Source organism: Periplaneta americana, chromosome 3 (genome assembly GCF_040183065.1).
Source record: "Periplaneta americana isolate PAMFEO1 chromosome 3, P.americana_PAMFEO1_priV1, whole genome shotgun sequence".
Classification (NCBI taxonomy): domain Eukaryota; kingdom Metazoa; phylum Arthropoda; class Insecta; order Blattodea; family Blattidae; genus Periplaneta; species Periplaneta americana.
In genome coordinates this window covers 196,382,506-196,405,987 of record NC_091119.1, presented here as the reverse complement: position 1 = coordinate 196,405,987, position 23,482 = coordinate 196,382,506, and the positions used below count along the sequence as shown (strand labels likewise).

At 35.8% G+C, this 23,482-nt stretch overlaps 1 protein-coding gene across 1 annotated transcript in view; it reads right to left on the bottom strand.

Moving 5' to 3' along the window:
- Positions 1-23,482, bottom strand: part of Oatp30B (Organic anion transporting polypeptide 30B) — a 492,924-nt gene that overhangs the window by 444,324 nt on the left and 25,118 nt on the right. The window lies entirely within an intron of this gene.

Here is a 23,482-nt window from a genome sequence, read left to right as displayed (position 1 = left end):
AACAATTTTTACGACACTTATCAATCTTAAAGTCCTCTATTTTTCAAAACAAAATGTATTATTGTATCTTTAAAATTGTGGTCTCAAAAAAATAACATGTGATTAAAATTAAAAAAAATAGATCACAATAAAAAATGTTTTATCAATTATAGGAATTGAATGTACTTAATGAAATTATTCTAATACATGGATAAAGGTTATAAATATAACATGTAAAAATTTCAAATCTCGATGTTCAATGGTTTCACAGCTACGCGTACCTGAACTCTGTGATTTGAACATTGTCGAGATAGGCAGTACCTGCTCCCCTTAATACAATTCTGCTCGTTTTTTATTCCTTTTCGAGATAAAAATTGTTTTATACGAAACATTTTATAGTGTGTTTTGAGAAAGCCATTGATTCAATTTCCAATAAGCTCAGTAAATTTAAGAGGTTAGGTACAGCTTAGAGCAGTAAAATTTTGGAAATATTCAACATTTTTTTCCTTCATTACTGTGTCTTGTACAAAAATGAAAATTAGTATGTGTAAAACATTATCCTTCTGCTATATGAAAAAAATATGTTCACCATTAAAAAAAATATATATATATTTTTATTGTCAAAATTTAGTTCACTGTGTTCAATGAAGCGTTTCCCACATAACTTAAAAAATATCCAACATTCAGTGGTGAAATTTGTTGTGTGTATTTATGCATGTCATATCTACAATATGATGCAAGATCGCTTCTCTACCTTTGATAGATTGTCTGATAAAAAATAAATTAATTTTTAAAAATGATAAAATATCAGTAGTTCCTTCTAACACAAAATAAAAAAAAATTATTTATTAAGGAATGTAGTTGAAAGAGCATGATATTGTAAACATTAGTTTCAGCAATAAAATAAAAGAGAGAGAACATGAAAAAGTTAACAAGTTTAGAAGTTATGAGGGAAACGCTTCATCACTGCACAGGAAACTATTTTTTTTTAAATTGTAAAAATATATTTTTTTTTTCATAAAGCAGAAGGACAGTGTTTAACATATACCAGTTTTCATTACTGTACAAAATACAGTAATGGAGGAAAAAAATGTTGAATATTTCCAAAAATTTTACTGCTGAAAGCTGTATCTAACCCCCTTAAGACAGTAGTGTATTATGATAATAAATGATTGAAAAAAGTTATTTTTGTCCTTTAAATATGCAGAAATTTGATTCCAACAAATGTGACATAAAATTTCTTTTCAAAACCTAAAGTATAGTCATCCGGTGTGGATTTGGGAATGCGCCTAGCTTGGATCGTAAAAGGTCGCAATGCTGGGTCATAGTGTTACCCTCCCGAAAATTCCATTCCCCCACCCCTTTATCGTCGATTGTCAATAAGTCAATGGCATTTCTAGCGAACATCTCTCCTTTGACGTATAATAGCAATTCGAATTTCCATCTTCGTCTGTATTTTTATTGTATCTATTTCCTCTCTCAACTGGTATATCTCTCCAATTCTAATTTTATTCGACTTAGAATTCACCTCCTTCGCCAGTTATCTCCAGTGTTGTAGTCTTGTGAATTTCGGTCAGTTTTTCTCCAATACATCTACTCCATACATTACGACACTTCCTACAAGAGACTTTTAGAAGCATCTCCTTGCTTCTTTTGTCGTGTTTCTTCGCCAGATTACTGGATGTAACTGTCTGCTAGATCTTATATAATCCTGCCAGTTTATCTTCGGTAACTACGTACGTTCTCACTGCTTCCTTTGTAGCCATATACCTTCCATTCTCAACATTTGTACATAAGTTATGTCCCTTTGATATATATTCAGCTTTTCAGATTATAAACGGATAATAAGCTCATCTCCAGCAGCAACAAAATAAGGTATAAGCTGTATTACTATTTGTTTACTCATTTATTCATATTCATTTGTTTATTGGTAGTGCTATACAGAGTGATTCAAAAGTCGCGCGACATAGGACATCTCCGTTATTAGTTATTATTAGACTCAGGCCTCCCGCATGGATGAGAACCATTTCTACCCTCTAAGGAATTGTGTACATTGTCTGTTGCTACAAGGTTCACTGGTGAAACTAGCACTTACTCACCTGTCTACACAAACAACACAATTTATTAATTACGGCGCACGACCCAAACCACATTTCTAATTTAAGTTTCGTACGCTCCAGAGATGTGACACCTCAGTTTTGGATGCGTTTTCCCTAACCACTTTACTTGAAATGCGAACATGTTTGTTGCAATTTTCTAAAAAATGGCTCTTACGATTTTCTTTAAATTTTGCACATGAACTACACGTACCAATATCTAAAACATTTATTTGAAACTATTTTTTGTACTTACACTAATAACAGAGATGTCCTATGTCGCGCGACTTTTGAATCACCCTGTATATTTTGGGCAGATTATTTCCGAGGATTCATAATGGATTCCGTAACATTCACCTTCAGTTAGAAAAGTCCTTTGAAAAGTGACAGGGGAGTCGTACACTGGGCTGCAAAAGAAATGCCGATACGAAATTATATCGCTTTCGGAGGACTTTAGCAAACATGGCGAGGTGGAAAGCTATTTTCCTGACATTAGGTTTTGAAATACATGTTCACGTTATCATTTAGTATAAATTGATTTTAAATTATTCATATAATTTTATTTTACAACGTTAATAAGCATATTAGGCAAAAATAGTGAAACTGCAGTTTATATGGTATTCCACAGCCTTCATATTATCCATGGACGCTGTCATTGTTACAATAGATATATACGGCCAGTTGAGTTTCATATTGTATTCACAAAAAAATGTAGAGCTATCAAGTACCATCAATTTCGACTCAATTAGGAACTCCCACGTCTGATTAGTTCCTGCATCAAATAATCGAAAAAAAAATCGAAAAATCGAAGGAGAATTGGGAGGAAAATTTAAAAGGTACGCAAAACGCGTCCTTGCAAGTGGGTTGGGGGCTGTACAAAACTAAATATGTGAGCTCCAAGCCTGTTGGCCACTAGTCTCACTCCGGGTTACGCTGCTCCCCTGAAGGAGCTCTAGAAAATTTTGAAGGGGAAGCCGAAATTGGACGTAACCTCTTAGGTACCACATACGCGAGGGGGGGCTGACATTGATCAATTGATCACGGAACGGGGCGAGGAGGAGTTGGCTGGTGTTTGCCGTTAGAATGGCAAGACGCCGTCATCTGTTGTTCGATGACAAAGCATGTGAAGGCCGTCGGAAGAAGCGCCGTGAAATCTAATCTGCAATTTGAGAGGTCCCTGTCCTTTCAATTTGCGACTTATTGAGTGACCTCGTATATTTAATAGACTATTTATATTATCTGAACTAGGGCATACATCGTTTATAATAAGGGTGGAATATATAAGGGGAAGGGCATATAGGTCCGTGGCCCATTTCTTATAGGGCTCATCCCGACATTTGTCTTACGCCTGAGGACAACCACGGAATACCTTAGGCGAGATGAGTTGTCTCATGTATAAGAGACTAGCCAATTTGGCTATTATGTAGGAGGTGATTGTTGTCATGAGCCATGTTGAATCGTCTCAATTTTGAGACAAGCCATTTGGCTAGGCCTATATGATGGCTCAATTACGAAGAGGGGGAGAGATGTAATTAGTTGATTAATTTAAAGTAATTAGGGAGATTAATGGGGAATGCGTTGGTTTCTTCATTTAAGCGAATAACTACTGTAGACATTTGCGAGAATTAAGGTCTTTTTCAGCTTTTTTAAATTTTCGTGAGAAGTTACAAAGTTTTCAAACTAAAAGTCATTACAAGTTCATTTTCTTTTAATTTGTAGCAGAAAAAATATATATAAAATTGTGACTCATCTTAAAAACTAGTTGTAATATAGGAAAACTAGTTTTATTATAAATATAAAATGTATAGTTTATTTACAGTTTACTGAAGACATACACCAACAAGCTGAATGATGTAATGATAACAGAGCAATAATAGAGTTTATATGCAATGCCTCCTGTGTATCCCTTTTTTTTTCTTTTTCTTTCCCCCCCCCCCCCTAAACTAAGTCCTCGTACACGATATTTCAAATCGATAGAGTCTTCGACTCGGCATGTCTTTTGCAGCCCAGCGTACAATCCCTATTACTGCATGAAACGTTTATGCTGTTCGTGATTGTTATTGTGAGCATGGTTGGGAATGTAATGATATTTGGGATTTGAAATGAAATTTTGATATTTCTTTTTATTGCTGTTTTCATACGCCACGTATTTAAATTTATAAGCTTGTACTTGCTATTTGGGAAAAGGAAATTGAACCAGAACAATGGAAGGAGTCCATAATCGTACCTATTTTTAAGAAGGGGGACAAGACTAACTGTAGTAACTTTCGAGGAATATCACTTTTGTTGACGTCGTACAAAATTTTGTCCGATATTCTTTTGAGAAGATTAACTCCATATGTAGATTAAATTATTGGGGATCATTAGTGTGGTTTTTGGCGTAATAGATCAACTACTGACCAGATATTTTGTGTTCGACAGATAATGGAGAAAAAATGGGAGTATAAAGGTACAGTACATCAGTTATTCATAGATTTCAAAAAGGCATACGACTCGGTTAAGAGAGAAATTTTATATGATGTTCTTATTGAATTTGGTATTCCGAAGAAACTAGTTCGATTAATTAAAATGTGTCTCAGTGAAACGTACAGCAGAGTTCGTATAGGTCAGTTTCTGTCAGATGCTTTTCCAATTCACTGTGGGCTAAAGCAAGGAGATGCACTGTCACCTTTACTTTTTAACTTTGCTCTAGAGTATTCCATTAGGAAAGTCCAGGATATCAGAGAGGGTTTGGAATTGAACGTGTTACATCAGCTGCTTGTCTATGCGGATGACGTGAATATGTTAGGAGAAAATCCACAAACGATTAGGGAAAATTCGGGAATTTTACTGGAAGCAAGTAAAGAGATAGGTTTGGAAGTAAATCCCGAAAAGTCAAAGTATATGATTATGTCTCGTGACGAGAATATTGTACGAAATGGAAATATAAGAATTGGAAATTTATCTTTTGAAGAGGTGGAGAAGTTTAAATATCTTGGAGCAACAATAACAAATATAAATGACACTCGGGAGGAAATTAAACACAGAATAAATATGGGAAATGCCTGTTATTATTCGGTTGAAAAGCTTTTATCATCCAGTCTGCTGTCAAAAAATCTGAAAGTTAGAATTTATAAAACAGTTATATTACCGGTTGTTCTTTATGGTTGTGAAACTTGGACTCTCACTTTGAGAGAGGAACATAGGTTAAGGGTATTTGAGAATAAGGTGCTTAGGAAAATATTTGGGGCTAAGAGGGATGAAGTTACAGGAGAATGGAGAAAGTTACACAACACAGAGCTGCACGCATTGTATTCTTCACCTGACATAATTAGGAACATTAAATCCAGACGTTTGAGATAGGCAGGACATGTAGCACGTATGGGAGAATCCAGAAATGCATATAGAGTGTTAGTTGGGAGGCCGGAGGGAAAAAGACCTTTAGGGAGGCCGAGACGTAGATGGAAGGATAATATTAAAATGGATTTGAGGGAGGTGGGGTGTGATGATAGAGAATGGATTAATCTTGCTCAGGATAGGGACCAATGGCGGGCTTATGTGAGGGCGGCAATGAACCTCCGGGTTCCTTAATAGCCAGTAAGTAAGTACGTATTTAAATTTAATAAGGCGGGGCCTTCTCGTTAATTACTTCATTCCATACGGCCTAGTCTCCAGACAGCAATGTAATTGGTAGTCGAAACGATTCACACATCAATATGACGCCAATGAGTTGTTTGAAATAAATGTTGAGAAACAACCCGACGAAAGAACACATTCTTCAAAGGTAGGTGATGATTCAGGACTGAATTATGTGGTCGATTAACACACGATTTAGCTTGCATGATGAAAGGTTTGTGCTCGCCTGTGAAAGTGGAATACACTCTGCCTATTGTCGGTGTTACTATTGAGGTGCAAGCTGGATACTGAAGCGGGTCGAGGTCGGTTCAGCATCTGGCTTCCTTCCTGCAGAGTAACTGTATCGAGTTCGATGTTTGCAGTTCGTACTTCACCATTTCAATAGGAAAAAATAATACAGTGAAGTACATTGAGGTACTGGCGTGATCTAGGGCTCACCGAGCAGAAACTTATGCTCTGGACTGGCCTCAAGCGTGGGTTCAAATACTGCTTGGATCGAATAGATAGATGGTATTTTCCGATGTTTCCACGTAAGTCAGATGTCCGACAAACCCATGGCGAATTCCAGTACTCATCTCGCCATGAGCCACCGATATCGGTCAGAGGTAAGCAACAGGTCTCCTGATCAGCGACTGTGCCAGACGTGGGTTCCAGTCCCGTCTGGGCTGATTACATGGTTAGATTTTTTCGACGTAGAACTATCTCCACAGTCTAGTATATACAGTCACGAAGCTTAATACGTAGTAAATATGCATTCATGGACAGTTGCTGACCACTAGGATCGCTAATATCGCCTCATTAGACAATGCGAAATAGTACCGGCACAGTCTTTTGTTCCTAGCACCCTCACAACTCAAGCTTCGTGACTGTATATATTAGACTGTGCTATCTTTCTCACCTCACTAAGTATGACAAGGCAACTTGGGAATATTGACAGTCACATAGAAATGCCGCTATAAAGAGAAATATGAGGACAAGGGGAATACAAGAAGTACAAGGGAAATACACAGAAACAAGGCAAATACAAGGAGAACAACAGGAATACATAGAAAACCAGGGTGAATACAGGGAGAAGAGAGGGATAAAAAGACGAGAACAGGAAGAAGACAAGGAGAGCAAGGAAATATACGGAGAACAAAGAGGATATAATGAGAACAAGCGGAATACGAGAAGAGAAAAATAAAAGAAGATCAAGAACAACAGGGTGAAGACAAGGAGCACTATGGGAATACAAGGACGAGGGGAATACAAGGAGAATAGTGGGGAATACAAAGAGAACAAGGGAAATACTAGGAGAACAAGGGGAATACAAGAAGAACACGGGAAATACAAGGAGAATAAGGGGAATACAAGGAAAAGAGGGGAATAGCAGGACAAGATGAACACAAGGAATACAAGGAGAACAAGGGGAATAGCAGGAGAACAATGCGAATACAAGGAGAACAAGGGAAATACAAGGAGAATAAGGGGAATACAAGGAAAAGAGGGGAATACCAGGACAAGATGAACACAAGGAATACAAGGAGAACAAGGGGAATAGCAGGAGAACAATGCGAATACAAGGAGAACAAGGGGAATACAAGGAGAATAAGGGGAATACAAGGAAAAGAGGGGAATACCAGGACAAGATGAACACAAGGAATACAAGGAGAACAAGGGGAATAGAAGGAGAACAATGCGAATACAAGGAGAGCAAGGCGAATACCAGAAGAACATGGGGAGACAAGGAGAACAGTGGAAAGACAAGGAGAATAAGGGGAAGACAAGGAGAACAAGGACGAGACAATGAGAATAATGGAAGACAAGGAGAACAAGGGCAAGATAAACAGAATAAAGGAAATACAAAGAGAAAACGTACTTCTACAGTGAAGCTATGCATCTATCGATTATTCTTACGTTTTCCCTAATTATATGGCGATCGTCCGGCAATCCCAGGGTTTGGATCATTTCGATCACCAAGCCAACCCACACTATATAACTTAGTAGTTTATACATTGTCGTTAAATAACCGATTAAAAATATCTGCGGTCACACACCCAACCAAACATGAAAGAATATCACACTTAGGCCCAATTGTATACTACTCCCTGACTAAAGATCAACTTTGATCGAAGATCGGAAAGTGAACTGAGTTCAGACACTTCTTCTATTGTATAAAACTTTTCTGCGATCAAATTACCTTGGTTCAAATGCAATCTAAGTTCACGTGAAAAGGATTTGGCAACATCGCATAAACAGGTGAAGTATGTGATGCGCGGGCCATGTGTACAGGTTTGTTCAGGGTTGTCAATTTAGCAACTTTAACTTTTTTCAACGACGATTTCTTTTAGCTTTTATATTGCTTAAATAGGGATTTAGCGACCTTTTTAGCACTCCATAGTGACAAAATGTAATATTTCTTTGTTGATAATGAGAAATGTAGCGACTTTACAACTACTTTTTGGCGACTTTCCGTACACTCTGTTGGAGACACTGGTTTGTTTTGTGTATTGCAAATAATGGCGGACAATAAGAAGAAGGTTGACCGTTCTCCAAATTGTTATCATGTTATGGTGTTTGATACTGCTAAACGACAATTTTCGTTTAGTAATACAGCTAATTGAAAATTTATGAATGTACTATAAACATAATATAATTACAGGTTATGTTATTTGATACTACTGAACACGATAAAGCCTTATAAAATATAAGAATGATTGTGTATTAAGACAAGAAATTGAAAAAAAAATATATATATATAGTATATATATATATATAGTCTATATATATATATATATATATATATATATATATATATATATATATATATTTTGTGACAGCGATGTGAGATTCGAACTCACGACCAGCGTCCCGCGAGAGAGCATATCGCGCGGGCTTCACGGGGAAAGGGGAAAGGGGCCTACACGCGAGGGGAGGCTGCGCGCGCAGCTGCTACTTAACGCAGTGAATGTGGAACGACCTTCCCGACTATTCCAGAAATCCGTCGAAGTGGAAGAATCGCGAATTTTCGAGGCTACGTCGCTGTGGTTATAAATTACGGTCGCGAAGGAACGACAGCAGTTTTGCAGTTAGCAGTTTTCAGTTATTCAGTCAGTGAGTAAGCCAGAGCAAGCAAGCCAGCCGGAGTTCGACTCGAGTGTGCGTCCGCATCTGCGTCAGCATCCGAAGGCCTGAGTTCGAGTGCAGTGGACCGCAGTTGGAGGGACCTGAGTTCGAGTGCAGTGGCCGCAGTTGGAGGGACCCGAGTTCGAGTACAGTGAACTGTCTCTGAAGGTCTGTGGTTCGAGATACTGTGAACTCGAGTGACTGAGATAGAAGAACTGTGAACTGAGAACTGATAGTTCTGATTTGTAAATAGTGCTTTGTAAATATTAGTTAAGATTAACAGTTCATTGTTGTTCGTACTAGTCCAAGTAAATTGTCATTGTCGTCGGTGGAGTGCTATAACGAATACTGTGTTAAGTGAAAATCCAATTGTTGACGAGAGCGTTTAAGGCGAATTGTAGAAAGGAATTATTGTTGTGACGAATAAATTACATTGTTGTTACTAATAAAATTCACAATATATATATATATATATATATATATATATATATATATATATATATATATACACCGTGTTCCGCTTATAAGTATAACAAAAGAAATAGCTATAACTTCTGAATTAATACAAGTATATAGTTGAAACCAACTGCTACAAAGAATGAAAACTGGGAATTTTTGTTACCTTATGTTCCATAAACCTCAACATGGCTTCCATTGGTGGCACGGGAAATATCCAACCGGTATTCAACCTCGACCCAAGTGTTATGAAGCATCTGTGGTGTAACATTGTTGACAGCAGCATAAATTCTTTCTTGTAAGTCTGCGAAATCACGTACTGGCGTCCTGTAGACCTGGTCCTTAACAAACCCCCACAGGAAAAAATCAGGTGGTGTTAGATCTGGTGATCTGGCAGGCCATGTGATGTACGGTGATCCTCTTCCGATCCATCTTGCAGGGAATTGTTCGTCTAAGAATGTGCGAACCATGTTGGCAAAGTGTGGTGGAGCCCCATCTTGCTGGAAAATTGCTCCATCTGGGAGTTGTGGCACAGCATACAGTTGCAACATATCCAGGTACGTGTTTGCAGTGACTGTCTTTTCAGCAAAGAAATAGGGACCAATGATTCTGTCACGCATGATCCCACACCAAACATTCCATTTAGGGGAATCCCGTTGGTGTTCAATTACGACACTTGGATTTTCCGACCCCCAGATGCGACAATTGTGTCGGTTTACTTTTCCACTGACGTGGAAGGTTGCCTCATCTGAGAAACAGACTCGAGTTAGAAATGTGTCGTCATCGTCCACTTTATCCAACATTGTTTCTGCAAAGCGTTTTCGTTCCAGTTTATCATTCGGCGTAATCATCTGATGAAGTTGCAGCTTGTACGCTCGCAAACGCAATCTTTTATGGAGCACTGTATGCACTGTTGTTGGTGGGATGTTCAACTGCACACTAGCCTGTCGAATGGATTTCCGCGGGCTTCTCTGAAATGCCTCGCGAATGCGTTCGACATTTTCGTCAGACACTTTACGCTTGGAATGTTTACCTGCATTAGACAACAAACTTCCTGTTTCTCTGAGCTGCCTATCCCATTTCATTATTGAGACGTACGTCGGTACAGCTTCCCTCGGTCTAAGATTGTACTGACGGCGAAACAAGCGCTGTACACGAATTATGGATCTATGTTCTGCTAATGACAGCACACAAAAGGCTTTCTGCTGTGGCGTCCACATGCTGACTGACTAAAGATACGATACGAATTCTCTTATTTAATGATCTGCGCATGCGTGAGTCTTCTAAAAATAAGTAACAACAATGGATTAAAACTTCCCAATTTCCTCTTTACAATGGTACCAATCTTAACCCATTTGCATGCATTGTTATGAAATTATAACTATTTCTTTTATTATACTTATAAGCGGAACACGGTGTATATATATATATAAATGTACCTACAATGTCTATTAATATTAATAATAATGGTTATTCTCTTTGCACAATCTGCCACTCGTATATTTCAAACAGAAAAGAAATAACTGAACTTGGATCATCTAACTTAATCGGAGAAATTTCTTCAGTCAAAGTTGACTTTAGTTTAAGACAAATTAATCTCAGATCAGACTTTATACAACACAAAATTCCAAGTTCAGCTAGAACAAGGATCAATTTAACCTCTGATCTAAGATTAAATGGTTTATACAATCGGCCCTTACAGTTCTAATAACAGGAAAAAATTGCCATTTCCTTACAGAGAACTGAAGCATTGTCCACTGGATTTATAGTGGAATCTTGCAAGAAACACCGGTAGAGGTAAAGCACTTCAGCAGTCGTCTGAACGCACGAGCTCGTGTGCGTTGAAACAGTTATGATGAACCGGATAAAAAGTTTCCTTGCGGGAAGTTAAAAACCGCAACAGAGCTGACACCATTACGCTCCATTCTTACAGTCTTCCTTTTTCTCTCCACTAATTGTTATTTACAGATGAAGATTATTGCGAAGTTTCTTGTCTGAAGTCTTATATGTAGTAAGAAAGATTCTTTGACCTAAATATGAAACTTTCCGTCAGCAGCTAATAAATGAGTGCGTGAAATCTATTACGACACTCCGATCTTGCCCCAGCAACTAAAACTTACCCTAGTGCAAACCCTAGTAACGCCGCACTTCGATTATTGTGACGTTTTGTTAAGTGACCTAAGTTCTGAACTGTCAGTCAAGTTACAGCGAGCTCAGAATATGTGCGTCAGATACGTGTGCAACATCCGACGGTATGATCACATATCACCGTCCTTCGCAAGTCTCTCGTGGCTCCGACTTAAAGAACGTAGAACTTTACACTCTTTGTCTTTACTCTTTCGAATTCTGCACACTTCAACACCAAATTACCTTTCGTCTCGTTTCTCTTATCTATACTCTAACCACGACGTAAATACCAGATCACTTATCTGTGGCACGCTAAGTATACCTCTTCATAGAACATCTTGTTATTCATCATCTTTTACAATATCCACCTCGCGTCAATGGAATTCCTTGTCACAAAGTATTAGGGGCTGCAAGACAATAAACACCTTTAAAAAACAGCTTAAAAGATAACCTTATTAGCATTTCACTCCAATCATACTGATTTAAACTATCACTGACTACATTGTTACTTTTTTCTTTAGACATCATCCTGATTGTGCTGTATTTTAATTGTCTCGTAATAATCTCTTTCTATTACCTAATATTATTTGAAATATATTAACATTCTATGTATTTTAGTTTAATTCTGCTACACAGTTTATTTCAGTGTTTAATTAATAGTTCATAGTATTTTGTTGTTTAATTTGTAAATAACTTTTGTATACATGTAACTCTCATCTAAATCAAATTGTTGGATTCTTTGTAAGTTCATGCATATGTATATACACTTTTTGCTGGTTGAGTGGAAGAGAAGGCCTTACGGCCTTAACTCTGCCAGCTAAAATAAATCATTATTATTATTATTATTATTATTATTATTATTATTATCAATCACGAAGCGTACTAATGGCTGAATGTACCGAAATTGGGTTAAATGCATTGCCTTACAAAATTCAAAACTCACTGGAGTACTTGGAGTTGCTATGTTTTTCACGTACACGATGTGACCAAATCTGAATCCAACTGTTGTAATCTTTTTAAGCATTTCGAAAAAAAAAATATTTCTTTGTCACGTTACCAACGATATTCTTATGCTCTGCCCAGCGAAATGAAAAAGTTATGTAAACCACAAAACACTCATAACAGTTACTTGAATCTTGGACCTAGATTTTATAAGTTGCCTGAAAATGTAAAACACTCAAATAGTAATGCTTTTAAAACTATAGTATATACAGTACATGGTTTGAAACGCATTCTTTTCATTCAAATGATAAACTTTTTTATTTTAATTCATGTAATATTAGTATGTAATTTATGCTCGACCATGTCGAAATGTAGTAATTATACACCTGGTAGTAGCCCTTTAATGCTCCTCATTAAAGTACACCTATTCATTATAATTCAGTTGTTCAGCCAATGAGAAATCATCATTATAAAACCGCAAGTATCGATTATTCTCGGATATGCAATCGAAAGACAATTAGCGAAAAGTCACGGAGGCTGGAAATCAAATACTGTCGCAGAAGGTTATGTTCTGTTACTATAATAATTAGCGCTGATTGTAAATAATACTCAAATAAATTCAATTTGTCATCTCGTTTTTCAATTCTAAATCTATTTCCAGGTGATATCAAGCCTAATCTTCATGTTATTCTCTAGATTATATCAAGGTCGATGACATTCGTGTTTCGGAAAAAATCAATACTTTCGCGTCTGCGCACATCTCACAATTCAGGTCAGTTCCACTCCTCACATAACCATAACATAAATACGTCTGAATAATTTCAAGTTAGAAATATGGTCGAGCATAAAAAGTCGTATGAAACTTGCCTATAATGGTAATTAAGACGCTCGTATGAAAATTATGAAACTCGCTTGCGCTCGTTTCATAAACAAACATACTCGCGTCTTAATTACTACCATTATAGGCTCGTTGCATAATGTACTATTATTTTGTAGACAGTCGTTTCATAATGGCGACTTTTCGATTCTCATTTTAGTATCAAAAAGTCATTGACTTCCACATCCATAAATTAGCGTGCTTATAAGTAAATTTTCGTGCCTAAAAGTACTTTTAAGCACACTAATAAAATTATAAATACCGAAAACATAAATTCCAACTATTTATTTATTATAAATATTCACAACACAATTATTTAAATTGGCAATTACAACATTTGTGGCTTTGATACATGCATTATTCACTTCCGAATCATTCATTTTCCTAACTATATTTATTACTTTCGTTGTCATAATTTTATTGCATATTCCAAAATTACATGACAAGCAGAACTCCACTTAAACAACTTCCTAGCAACCAGTAAAACAAATTCCATATACGAAGGCCGTGAAATCTATCTCTTTCCATACGAATGTTATACTCTTTCGTCTTTATCATCAGAAGTTTACCATTGCGAGAGAACGAATCAACAATTTTATTATCTTTAAAATATAAATCCATTAGGAAATCTCGAGCGACTGTCTAAAAAATCTTATATGAAACACGTGCAAAACTAGCGTTTTAAGCACTCGCCGTGTTATTCACCTCGTCTTCGAGTCGTGAACAATCTTTACTACTCATGCTTAAAACTCTATCATTTCGCTACTTGTTGCATAAATACCTATTTTAAAAACGTACTATGTACTTTTTTAAACTTGACCTTATCAATTACATATAATTATAGGCCTAATACTGAAAGGTGAAATAAATGCTACTAGCACTATTACAAACAGGAATGTATCACTCCGCCGCTGTTAATATTCATGACACCACATTTAACAATATCAACAGACCTGTTCATATGACAATAAACAAAAGAAAAACGGTGAGCAAAATTAAAATAATGTACCGGTACTTAACTGAATTCTATCCAACGAAATAATAAAATAATGTGAACACATGTACTGATCTTGAGATCTTTGATTGACTGTTGGACCGATCAACGTTTTCTCCCATAAAATAGTCCCATTATTCTCATTGTATTCCCCTCATCCTCATTGTATTCTCCTCGTCCTCCCTGTATTCTCCTCGTCCTCCTCCTATTCCACTCATCCTTCTTGTATTCCCCTCGTTCTCCTTGTATTCCCCTCCTCCTTCATGTATTCCCCTCATTCTTATTGTATTCCTCTCGTTCTCCTTGTATTCTCCTTGTTCTCCTTGTATTTCACTTTGTAACGGTGAATGGATATTGTGTTTATATGTAACTTCATTCAAAAGTTACCTTGTCATATCTAGTGAGGTGAGCGATGTCCATCACATAACTGTATTTAAGAATAAATGGCAAATGACATTTTCATTGCAATGTCGCTATTCATTTTTTAGCAGTTTGGTTCATTGAAAATGCCCCACCTTGTACAGCCTGATACGTTTGGGTATGGATAATAATAATTTCTTATTATAAAGCTATTAGGATAGTAGGAAAAATTTCATGCGGTTATATTATGATTAAAAGATGGGAGTTTCCATATTTGACAATCAATAATACATAATCTGAAAGGACAATGAAAATCGTAGATGATTAAAATGGCTACTACAAATCAACAGCGGGCACAATGTGTTCTTTGGTATGCTACATTTGAGAGTGTTAAAAGAGTTCAAAGGGAATTTCGACGTGAGTATGGTGTGCGTGATGTACCTAAATATGTTTCTATAATGCTATGGTATCGAACATTTGTAGAAACAGGTTCCGTGTTAAAAAAAATGCAGGCGAAACCCAGTACGAGAAGCAGCTATCTCTTGGCTTGGTCCCCAAACTCCCCAGATCTAACCCCTCCTGACTTCTTCGTGTGAGGTTTTGTTAAAGACATTGCCTATTCACAGAAACCCAGGAACATTGATGATCTGAGAGTAAAAATTACTCAAGCTTTTAAACAAATCACCCCTCTTATGTTACAACGGACATTGCATCACCGTTATGAGTTGTGCAGGGTGCGCAATGGGGGCCATGATGAGCTCTGAGGAATCTCCCATCTTTCAGTGTTGTATGCACAAAGTTTCAGCAAATAAAGTTCAGTAGTAAATGTTTTACGGTGTTTTTATTTAATCCATACCCAAACGGATCATCCTGTATATTTAAAATTTAGAGAAAGATGAGAAGATATTTATGAACTATAACAACATTAGTTTGCTTCCTATTTGACTAATACCAAGAGACAGTCATAAATAGACATTACTATCGTCTTTAATCTTTTCCGACAAATAGCGTACTATGAACATTGACCCGTGAGATATACATTATCTGAACAACGGTCACCACTAATCCTCTCAGAGCACCAACCCCTTGCGTACCTGCCAGACTTTTAAATTATTCGTGGCGAGAGGGGTAACATGTTCTGAGACTACATTGCAGAAAAAATTAGCGTCACAAACTTGACACATACTTTCAGATTATGTGTTCCACCACAACAATCCAGTTTGCCATGTTACGTATATTATTAGATATGATTTTTAAGACATACAATCACGTTTGGTTGCTGGACTGAGTTCCACACCAGCTTCGACTGGTTAATTGGTTGGTTTCTTTGAAGTTTTCCCCGACCTTAAGGTGAATGTCAGACCAATTCCCACCCTCAAGTCGCTACCACAAATTCCGTCCATGCTAAAATAACATAGTAGTTGACACAGCGTCGTTAAATAATTAAATATACATACATAGGTAATTGGCATAGGTAATTAATATGAATGTTTATACATAGGTAATTTTTATATTTTATATATAATAATTATTATATAATATTTATTAGATACATTAGATAGATTAGATAGATTTAGATAGATTAGATGGATTTATTAGATAGATTATTATTAGATATTAATCTATATAAAATCTATAATTATTATATAATATATAATATATAATAATTTTTTATATAAATTTTATACGTGGGTAATTTTTATACATACTTACTTACGTACTTACAAATGACTTTTAAGGAACCCGAAGGTTCATTGCCGCCCTCACATAACCCCGCCAGCGGTCCCTATCCTGTGCAAGATTAATCCAGTCTCTATCATCATACCCCACTCCCTCAAATCCATTTTAATATTATCCTCCCATCTACGTCTCGGCCTCCCTAAAGGTCTTTTTCCCTCCGGTCTCCCAACTAACACTCTATATGCATTTCTGGATTCGCCCATACGTGCTACATGCCCTGCTCATCTCAAACGTCTGGATTTAATGTTCCTAATTATGTCAGGTGAAGAATACAATGCGTGCAGTTCTGTGTTGTGTAACTTTCTCCATTCTCCTGTAACTTCATCCCGCTTAGCCCCAAATATTTTCCTAAGTACCTTATTCTCAAACACCCTGAACCTATGTTCCTCTCTCAGAGTGAGAGTCCAAGTTTCACAACCATACAGAACAACCGGTAATATAACTGTTTTATAAATTCTAACTTTCAGATTTTTGGACAGCAGACTGGATGATAAGAGCTTCTCAACCGAATAATAACACGCATTTCCCATATTTATTCTGCGTTTAATTTCCTCCCGAGTGTCATTTATATTTGTTACTGTTGCTCCAAGATATTTGAATTTTTCCACCTCTTCGAAGGATAAATCTCCAATTTTTATATTTCCATTTCGTGCAATATTCTGGTCACGAGACATAATCATATACTTTGTCTTTTCGGGATTTACTTCCAAACCGATCGCTCTACTTGCTTCAAGTAAAATTTCCGTGTTTTCCCTAATCGTTTGTGTATTTTCTCCTAACATATTCACGTCATCCTCATAGACAAGAAGCTGATGTAACCCGTTCAATTCCAAACCCTGCCTGTTATCCTGAACTTTCCTAATGGCATATTCTAGAGCGAAGTTAAAAAGTAAAGGTGATAGTGCATCTCCCTGCTTTAGCCCGCAGTGAATTGGAAAAGCATCAGATAGAAACTGACCTATACGGACTCTGCTGTATGTTTCACTGAGACACATTTTAATTAATCGAAATTTTTATACATAGGTAATTTAATATGAATTTTCGCTTTATAGAGTGAACACCCAGTGTTACACTCTGTGTAACAAGTATGTTCATGGCAAAGATGTAATTCCGTAATAACAATCGGCGATCATGAAACTTTTGATAGATATGTGTGCACACACTCGAATTTAACATTTATTTAAGAAATTAGAAAAATCCGGTAATTTGTTTTTTATTCATGTTTATACAGCTTAAATACTCGCAAAAATAAATTTTTAGAAAAGTTTTGTTTGAGTCGGAAATCGAAACAAGTGATAGAATACTGTGTAAATATACGTATTAAACACTTTCAGAAAGAATTAGTACAATCGGTTGGAAATTAAACATAAGTTTGTTAGTGTGAGTCTTCCTAGTCGGAAAATCGGTGTATCTCGGGCTAAATACGCGATTTGTACAGGGACATCACTTTATTTTTACTAACATTTTTAACATTAACCTGGCTATACTCGGAAACACTGTTACACCCCTTCCATTACAGGAGTTTGGAGTTGCTAGTGCAATATGTAAACAAATCATTTTACTAGCAATAGGAGGAGAGAAAAGTAGTGTATCCATTTATGTTACAGCGAAATATAGTATTAACGATTTTTAGTTTGGTCATTACTTTACAGTATTTTATCAAAAAACAGTAGAATAGTAACAATTTTTTTTCACAAACTCAAGTCTTCAGGCGGTTATATTACATTATGTAATGTCAACTTTATTCAGCATATTAGTAACCTAATTTATTCCTGAGAATTTTGTAAGCACTTCCGTAATAAATCCCAATTTCTACAGCTAACTTCTTGACCGACTTATTAGGACCTCGCTGCATCCTTTCTCTAGCATCTTCTACAGCATCTTCTGTCACCTTTGTTGGCCATCTTACACTTTTCTTCCTTTCTGTACACTCTGTTGCTCTAAATTTATCTACCAGATTAATGACATTTCTACGAAAATATTCCGTAATGATATAATCAGGAAATTCTGGGGGGGGGGGGGGAACAGAAAAACTGTTCACATTCGGTTACATTGTAATTCCAGTTTCCATCATCGTCCTTCATACCTACAAATAGTAAAACAAAACTCTTGTTTAAATAATGCTGTTAAGTACCGTACCATATTATAGGGTACAGTACTTTCGGTAACTCTAATCTTCACTTGTGCTCAGTCCACACAGATAAATTCAGTTATGCTACACACCATACTTGAGTGAAAATAAACTTCAATAATATAAGCTTTTTCTCCTATAGAAAATGCAACATATTTCTGAAACACACTGTACTCTCTACTGTTTATTTCACTGCTAGCAACAGCGGCAGGAAGTTTGTGTGGCTGACGTTAGCAAGGACATTAGTGAAAGGGGTGGGAGTCAAGTACATTTCGAAACGCAGGTACAATAAAAATTGAAGTAAAAATAAAATGATGTCCCTGTATAAACGTTAATAAAATCTGTAATTTCCAACCGATTGTGCTAAAAAAAGTTCAAAGGAATTTCGACTTGAGTATGGTGTACGTAATATACTTAAATACGATTCCATAATGTTGTGGTATCGAACCGATTGTGCTAATTCTACTCTGTTTGTTTATTATGTTTAGGCCTGTATGTTATTATACTTCCTGTACTTAATTTCCCCTTTTTGTTCGTTACCCACATTTCTCTTTTGTGGTCTGTTTTTGTTTTCACTCTGTGTTTTATGCTTTGTCCAATGAAGCAGTCCCGTTATTGGGAAAGCTGAAAGAGTGTCTTTCTTATTATAAGACAATTTAATGAAAATAAAAGGTTATAACAGTGTAATATCATAGCTCTACTTGCTACTGGAGCTAAATGACAGCTATGAGAAGTATGGAATGAATATAAAAGCAAATAAGACGAAGACCATGATTATCAGAAGAAAAATAAAGAAAGAAAACGTGCGAATTAGAGATGAGGCAGTAGAGCAAGTGAACAGCTTCAAATACTTGGGGCGTACTGTAAGCAGTAACATGGCCTGCAGCCAGAAAGTCAAAAGGAGGATAGCAATGGAGAAGGAAGCTTTTAATAGAAAAAGGAGCATCTTCTGCGGACCTCTGGAAAAAGAACTAAGAAAAAGACTAGTGAAATGCTTTGTGTGGAGTGTGGCGTATTTGTGGTAAGAAACATGGATATTACGACGAAGTGAAGATAAACGACTAGAAGCATTTTAAATGTGGATATGGAGAAAAAATGGAGCGTGTGAAATGAACAGACAGAATAGGAAATGAAGCTGTACTAGAAAGGGTGGCTTACAGAATAATGGCGAATCTTCTGATCAGGAACAGAAAATTAAATTGCCTGACTCATTGGCTAAGAACAGACTGCCTACTAAAGGATACACTGGAAGGAATAGTGAACAGGAGAAAAGTTCTGGACAGAAGAAGATATCAGATAATAGACGACATCAAGATACAGTATATGGATCGCATGCGGAGACTAAGAGGAAGGCAGAAAATAGGGACGATTGGAGAATGCTGAGTTTGCAGTGAAAGGCTTGCCCTTGGGCAGAACATATGAAAGAATTAATCTGAAATTGCATGCTAACAAGTTAATGCTCATAAAACTGAACACGATATCGTAATTATATCTACGATAAATACTATAGTAATATGCGTTACAAGAGCGGTATGTTGAAGTTTTCATGTTCGAGGAAAAGTTTGAAAAAGATCAACTACGTTTCGCTTTTTTAATTTCCGAGAATTGAAAGAAAACATACCGCTCGTGTATCGTACATTATTTTGTGCGAAGATCGTTTATTACATACCTGAAACAGGAATTTCTAATTAGTTGCAATGACATCTCCATCTTGGTTTCTGTTCAATGACGGCAAATTTGCAAAAAAAAAAAAAAAAATCTATCTTCAACTTTGTTGCTTAAAAATGTTTTCTGTGTTTAGTATACTCCAGCAGGCCGTGATATACGTCTGTCTTTTTTTTCCCCCAGTCTATAAATGCGAACTTAAAACAAACGGTAAGGTTATGTAATGATTTATTTTACATTTTAATATTTTAACAATATTATTTATATAACATATTGCAGTAATAACATCGGCAAGTTTAATTTTGCCGGTCAAAGTAGCCGCCATGATGAGTCTGGAATCGTGTTGATTTTTTCACGGCTTCCTTAATGTTACTTGCATCACGAATGCAGTAACTTTAGTGGAGTTGTGGAGTTTACTTAATTTTTGCAAATATTTAAAAACAATAATTAACAGTGCAATTTATGTGAAATTGCAGTGGTAAGTTTCCAATTTATAATTATTACTATATTGAACGTCATTAAAGATAATATGTTAAAAGCCTAAAACAGTAAAATCAATATGTCACTTAAGCGGTAAGAAGAGGGAAATTGTTATGTGTGTTAGTTTGGGAATACTGAATGTGGAATTTTAGACTTTCCGCGGATTGGTTTTGTGCGGAAAGCAAGCAAATACGCACCATCTCGCACAAAATAACTTGTATGTACAGTAGATGGAAATTGTAATTGCCTCTACAGTATTTACGACGTAAGGATTTGATTGCAAACATAAGGACAAATTCCTGTGCTAAGGACATTATAGTTACTTAGGGGGTTTTCTTCCTACGGTGTGTAAAACGTGCAAAGGCAACAGAAGGAAAGCCTTTGTGTTAGAGGTCGACCTTGTGTTCGAAACTGCAATCGCGGTGTCAAGGAGAGAAAAAATTCTTTTCCGGTCAAAATTTACAAAAAAAAAAAAAACCGATACAACAAATGAAGTAACGGGATTTAATTATAAAGTACGTGGCAGAATATTTATTTAAAGACAGCTGCTGTAATACGAAAGGCAAAAGTATATAAGAAAGGCTAATGCAGAAAAGACAATAGCTAGGCCTAACTAACAAGATAATAAAACATTGGAATGAATTCAATTTGGGAAACGCAGTAGATATAAATGAATTCCGTGACCGCAATATTTTATTATTTTTATTTTAGTCGCTTATTTTACGACGCTTTGTCAACATCTTGGGTTATTAGGAATCGAAGGTAATGCTTTAAACTTAATAAAATCGTATCTTAACGACAGAATTAAAATAACGAAAATTGACAATTATTCAAGTGAACCTTCAATTATTAATATAGGTGTTCCCCAAGGCACAGTTCTAGGCCCTATTCTATTTTTAATATATATTTAATGACTTATTAAAAACTGACTTACAACAATACAATGGTGTTCACTATTCTTATGCAGAGACACAGTTTTACTTTTTGGTGGAAAAACTTGGTGTGATGCATATAATAATTCAAATAATGGACTTAAATTAATAAAAAAATGGTTTGACATAAATTACCTTTCTATCAATGAAAATAAAACCATAATTATTCCATTTTCATTATCTGAAAAATGTAAAAAACCTCCTACATCTATATTAAGTATTAAATTACATAATTTTGATTGTTGTGTTATACAGTGTAAATGTCCGATTATTAAAAAGTCGTCTGAAGTTAAGTATTTAGGCATAATTTTCGATAATGATTTAAAATGAAACCAACACATTAATTACCTTTGTAATAAATTACGTAAAATAGTATATTATTTTGTTTTATTGAGGAATTACTTGTCAATAAGTTTATTACGCACAATATATTTAACTTTATTTCAATTGGTAATTATGTATGGAATTATAGGATGGGGTAGCTCATTTAAATCCAATTTTAATCCACTTTATTTATTACAGAAGAAAATAATTAAAATATGTCTTCATAAATCTATTGATTTTCCATCTCAAAATTTGTTTTTAGACTTTAATGTACTTAACGTAAGACAAATTTATTATATTGTATTAATAAAATTCATACATAAAAATCGAAATAATTTTGAATTGTATTCTCATAGTTACGAAACAAAAGGTATGAATTCTTTAAGATTGTTTGAACAAAATGCAACACTGTTACAGTATTTAATCATAGCAGTAATTTAGGCCCAAGAATATATAACAAATTTATATTTAAATATCCTAATCTTATCAATTCTAATAGTTCTAGTATTAAATTAAAAAAGTTATGTATGGATTTTACAAAAATTGAAAAATTGTAAATTTAAATTTATATACTACATATAATTGCATAGTAGACATAAGACAAATTGTATTGTAGCCTACACTTATTAATTTCAATTCAGGAATCCGCCCCTGAGCACGAGTTCCCCTCTTTCAGGGGCGAGCTAAAATTTTTTCTGTATATATTATATGTTATGTTACAATTATTGGCAAAATAATAAATAAATAAATAAATTTAGCGTCTGAATGAGATGAAGGTGATAATGCCGGTGAAATGAGTCCGAGGTCCAGCACCGAAAGTTACCCAGCATTTGCTCATATTGGGTTGAGGGAAAACCCCGGAAAAACCTCAATCAGATAACTTGCCCCGACCAGGAAACGAACCCGGGCTTTTAAATACAGTTAAAATCAATTTAGAACATTTTCAGCACCGCACAAATTGTTATTCCTCATAAAATCTTATGAAATCCGAAAGTGGATCAGATAATGCAACTTGAATTTTACTTCAATTTCATCAAACGTTATGTAAGCAATTTTATATACTTTCTCTACACCATCGAATCGCAGGACATGCTGAGAATTGCAAGGAATGTAAATAAAAGCATAAGTACGCAGAATTCCAAGCTCTATGTAATCTTAGAGCTACTACTCTATCCTGTCGTACAACAAACCCGCTTGAGGCAATACTACGTGTTTCAATTTCTTGCATCTGTTGCTCGTTATAGGAAGGTTTGAGACAAGGAGAACTCAAGAGCACGAAGGTGAAGGAATAGTAAATGGCAAGCGAGATGCGGTGCCAAGCCAGTACAAACCGGTTTACAGAGAAACTTGGAGACCAAACACACGTTGGGCAAGATTCAAATTTCACTTTTGACAGAACCTCAACCTTGTCATCGACTGAAAGACGTTTGTGCTATTTTTAAGAAACACCCTCCTCCTCCTCCTCCTCCTCCTCCTCCTCCTCATTATTATAATTATCATCATCATCATCATCATCGTCACCATCATCATCATCACAGCTAATTTCTAAACATGGACCAATCATTGTTTCTATACATACTGTGGGCAATGTTCAAAAAGGTATTGAGCAATAGACGTTCAGGAATTGATCTTTTTTTTAGTAGGTTATTTTATGACGCT